Genomic DNA, 5,301 nt, shown 5'->3' on the forward strand with positions numbered 1-5,301 from the left:
CATGTCAATCTACTGCAGGAGAAGAAAAGAAGTTCTTGTTCTCAAAGTTCAAAAGAATGTTCTCGGTAGAGTGTCTCTCGTTATAATTATCGAGATTCACCTAGAAAAGAATAAAAGGGGTATTAGTAATGTCGCATGGACATGCTTAGAAAGGTATCTAAAGTATGCATGCGAGAAACCTAAGCATGTTCTTATAGTCAATGGTAATGGAACCGGAAACTATGGTGTTCCAAAAGTTGATGAGAAAAGATTGAAAACGGATATGGTGCCATATGCTTCAGCTGTTAAAGCTCAATATATTACCATGACATAGTTCATGTATCTGGGTTGTTTTGGCAATGTCCAGTCCATATATAGATCACTGGAATGGACTCGAAGATATCGGCCTCATGCTGGAAGAAACAAGTGCTCTTAAAAGACTGTGAGTACAAAGACATGAGTTGTGAAATGTATAGCGAAATCCACAATTGTCGCTAATTTTCACACTTGGAGTTTTGGTGTGGAAAAGCTCCAGAGAATGAAAGAATTATCATCAATGTGATGCAAAGATATTTTATAGCTTGATACGAGGGCTGAGGGACAGGCAAAATGGTTAAGGACCTGTACCCGGAGTTGATAATGGTTGACAACAGCGATAACCATTTTTAAGTTTTCGCTCCTATGACAACGAGTCAAGTGTTGATGCCAAACACACTGACACCGAGTTATGCATTGTAAAGGAGAAAGTCTGAAATCATGTAGAAATGCTTGAAGCATAAAAGCAACAGACAAGTGTTTGCAGATCTGCTTATTAAAGGCTTACCACCCAGTGTGTTTGGAGAACACACAGTCGACATGAATTTTATGGTATAGTTTAAGATTTCCGGACAATAAAGGGCCCAAGGTTAAAGAATTTGTTTCAAAACAGAAAGGTACGTTGTGGCTGTCTGATTCTATCGGCAATTGAGCTGTGACGATGAAACATGTTCTATGTACCAATATGTGATGAAACAAATAAACTAGAAAGTATAAGGATAAAAGTAAAGTTGAGATCAAGGGGGAGAATGTTAGGTTGATCTCTTCCCAATCGAGCCCAACGGCTCGACGGGCCCTTGACCCGAGCCCTAATCGGGGGCGCCGAACCTAACCAAAGGCTGGTGGGCCCCTGTTGCCGCGCTATATAAAGGGGTGGGGGAGCCAGCCGCACGCGACACGAGGTTCACCGTGCGCCGCAATCCCCACCAATATCCCTACCGATCTAGGGTTAGCGCGATGCGATGGGAAGCTCAACCACCGCCGCCACCCACGCACAATCGCGCTCACGCCGTTGCCACATCACGATGACCTTCGGCGCGAGCTCGTCAGGTCAAGGAGGAGGTAATACTCTACGCCCCACTACCAGAAATCACTGACCCATACGATCTAGTGGCCTAACAGGAACCTCTTACCATCTTTCCCCATGCTCAGCATCCATGGTAACGATATCGTCCACATGAATTCCACGGTCAAATCAGACACCAAGCTGATGATCTCCATTGACATGAGAGACAAGACATTGAAGACATTATCACCGTGTCCTCTTGCTGGAACGGACGCCAATCGTCCCCTTTTCCCTTGCGTGTTGTCGAATCATTTGAGCAACACTCCAGGTAATTACTGACCGTGTTGCATTATGTCTTGTTCAGAACAATGGTTATTATCTTCTGTTGTTGCATGCTGCATTTGGACGTGTCTTTGTGGTTCCTGTTGTAAGAATACTCGAACTTAACAGTAGTATCATTAAAAAAAGGAACACGAACCGTAGTTATAATAATTCGATAGGAGTAAAGTGTGCAATCCTGTTCAGTTCCTGAACTAAAATGGCGCTTTTCACTCTAAAAAAAACAGGGCCTTTGGGTGTTAGGTTTCTTAGTGAAGGAAACATGTTGATGGGTAAGTCCTGATGGTAAGGGGTTAATCATGTTAAAATGATATTTGTAATGATCATGAACATTTGGTTTCTCTGGTAGCCTCATCTACCAGTCAAATTTGTAAGCAGCTGGAGCTTCCCTTCTGCATCATTATCAAAAGAACTAGTTTTAAAGTAATATAAAGTTTGGTCATATATATAAACTGCAATATTATCATCATGATGAAATCCACAATGCATGGAGTCTAACTTCTCGATAAACATATGTGTAGTTCAGTAGATGTATCAATTCCAACTAACGTTTGCTTTTGCTAAATGTGGTGTGTGTTCAGTGAAATCTCATCCAGGATACCCTGTGGTTAACGGAGCGGCCTTTGGGCGAATGGTGGATCCACTGAACAACCGGCCCACGTATCAGCCTCCGCCAAGGTCCTTCAACACGCATTTGCCACCAATACCTCCTGCAGTGGCTAGAAACCCTCTTCAGCCGTCATACCCAGTGTTTAACACAGCCGGCTTTGGACGGATGGTGCGTCCACTTCCGCTGAATGACTGGCGCCTGTTTCACCCTCTGCGACAACTGCCTCCTTTGCCGCCGCCACCACCATTCAGCACGATGTTGTCGTCACTTCCTCCTCCAGCGGATGCCAATTATGTTCTTGGCAACAGGCACCGGAGCCAACATCGATACTCACCCTATGGACGACCCTGTTAAATTATATAGCCTACTTTTTAGATGAATTTGTTGAACCTTAAGTACTTAAAGACGTAAATATCAGACATATTAATGGATTCCTGTTGTCATGCCTGTAGTGTTGTTTATCATCTATCATGCATCCCTCAACCTCTCTTGGTATTATAGGTGTACAAGGATTATAAAGGATAAAAAGCAGGATGTCTCATGCTGCTTTGTATGTCTTTCTTTTGTAGGAGGAGAAAAGAACATAGACATACTTGCAAACCAATACACGAAACACGAATAAAAATTTCTTGTACAATTTAGTACAATACTAACCTTTTTATTTCCTAAATGCTAACGGTTTGGCATCGGATTTTAGGATTTTTCGATTGAACGCTCTCAGGCACGACAGATCCGCATGTGAATCTTAAAGCATTCGCTCCCACACACCATGTGAGTGAACTACGAGCTGACGCAACTAAATGGTTTGCTCAGGATAGAAATCTCAACAAGCGCATTCGGGGTGACAATTTCTGTTATTTGACATGACAATTTTCACCTTTTCCAGTTGATGTAACATGGCAATTCCCATCTAACGGCATGGGATTACTGAGCATGACAATTTTCTCCATTTTCCTTTTCCAGGCTAGCAATTCTTCATGTTGCAATCATGACAATTCCTGAAAATGCACGACAATTACTCTGCTGCAGCATGGCAATTTTTCTAACAATTACTTATATAACGTGGCAATTTTTAGCTTAGAACATGCCAACCTTGTACAACGACATTGCAAATTTATCTGTTTTTGCCTGACAATTCTAGAGCATTCACCGGGAGTGGGTTTTTTACTGAACGGAAGTGTCCGTTCATTCCTACATAGCTGGTGTATGGGATGGGTGGGGGATAGTTAGCTCAGATGACCTCCCGGAGAGAACATCAGTGTGTTATGGTATCTTTAGGGAAAACGCTCATACCTCTTGAGGGCGACACAAGAGCGACCAACCCTAGCAATCCTTATCCCTCTCTTCTTTCCCCGCCGCCACCCGAGGAGCTCGTCGGTATAGCCGTGTGGTTGCGAGTGCTGGTGACGACGTGTCTAATCTGCATGCACACCAGAAGCGGGGGTGGCACCCCTTGGTGTGAAGGCGGTGTTGACCTCTTTCGTGGTGGTACCGGAAGTGTTGGTTGTCTCTACTAGTTGCGTGGGCGGTGGTAGGGTGACGGAGGCTTGTCATGATGAGCTCTGCTCTAATAATTATGTCAAATTTGGTTTCCAACACTACCATGTCTAAAATCATCCTCCCTCACTAGATGTGTGTCTATTACCTTTTCGGTTATCGTATCTTCAAGACTGTGAGGATGCGGTGGTGGGAGCTTAGGAACCGGGGGGTGGGGGGGGGGGGGGGGGGGGGGGGCTAGCCGATTTCACATTCACCACAATGATAGTGGCGCTCATGTGTAGTTCACTAGGCCAAGGGCGCGTCGAGGTTCCCACGCCCCTCTTCCCCAAAGTTTTGAGTGAAAACCCAGGTTGCACTAGGCCTAATGGTTGTGGCACCCAGGGCGGAGGTAGTGGGTGGTGTGCGGGGGCCATACCCTCTATGGTTGGGAGTCTCAATTTGATGCGCTCAGCGTCAAACAAAAGCATGCCGCACAGGGGGCTCCTCCGACTGGGCTGGCCCAGTAGCGATCGGTACTGCAACAAGAATAGTGAAAAATCCTAAAAAGTTGCGTGGGTACATTCGATCGAACACGGGACCTCCTGCTATTAAGCGTGCATCGCTAGTCACCGGAACTAGTGAGCCTGTGACTAATAAGTAACCTTAAGAAATATCAGCATCAACATCGAAAAATTTCAAAACATTGTTCTGGAATTTCAAACATGTTTTTTTTTGCATAAAGTATATATTTTTGGAAACGCAATTTTAAGAAAATAAACAATTTTAAAAAAGTCAAACACTTTTAAAAATCTCACACATTTTTAAAACATGAACAATTTTAGAAAAAGTGGGAACACAATTCGAAACAAGTTTTAAAATGGGAACAAAATTTGAAATGATGTTTTTTTAGTTTGATTTTTTTAGAAACACAAACTTTTTTGAAAAACCAAATAAACTTTGAAACTCTTAAGATAATATGAAAACACGATTTAAGGAAACAAATGTGAACTTTTTTTGGGAAAAGTGAATTTTATATATGATATGATATATTGAACTTTTCTTGAGAAAAGTGAACACTTTTTTTAATATATTGAACTTTTTATGAAGTTGCATTTTTTTTTGTAGAAAATAAGAAAAGAAAAAACAAACAGAAAAATTTAAGAAATTAAAATTTAAAATGAAAAAAGAAAACAAAAAGAACAAATCGAATAAAGGCTCTAAAAATACACAGACATAAAACAAAAATCTGGAACTGAAACCAGACCGAAACTTCTGCCCAAAACAAACAGAACCAGGATTCAAGATCTGGTAAAATGGGCAGGGCCATCACGGTCGGTCACTCATGCGCTCTATGTGTTTCAGGTCCATGGGCCTGCCTATCCACACTTTTCTTTTCTCTATTGTTAAAATCCAAAAAATGTGCAGCAAACACGAGACCAGCACGCAGCGACAGGCAGGGGTAACCAACGCGGTAACTTGGCTGTTGCGACTTTAACACTTCTTTTCACTTCTTCAATGCAGTGATTTCCCTGTTTTTGGTTTTATTTTTTTCAGCTTTTCTTTTGGCCGGTTT

General features: G+C 42.5%; 1 long non-coding RNA gene across 1 annotated transcript; it reads left to right on the plus strand.

Annotated features, from left to right (window-relative positions):
- Nucleotides 1-767: 767 nt before the first annotated feature.
- Nucleotides 768-2,724, plus strand: LOC123093375 (uncharacterized). The gene is made up of 3 exons (XR_006445307.1): nt 768-1,356; nt 1,447-1,628; nt 2,221-2,724. It is a non-coding gene; the product is annotated as an uncharacterized lncRNA (long non-coding RNA).
- The last annotated feature ends 2,577 nt before the right edge of the window (nt 2,725-5,301 follow it).

The sequence above is a fragment of the Triticum aestivum genome, chromosome 4B (genome assembly GCF_018294505.1).
Source record: "Triticum aestivum cultivar Chinese Spring chromosome 4B, IWGSC CS RefSeq v2.1, whole genome shotgun sequence".
NCBI classification, from domain to species: Eukaryota; Viridiplantae; Streptophyta; class Magnoliopsida; order Poales; family Poaceae; genus Triticum; species Triticum aestivum.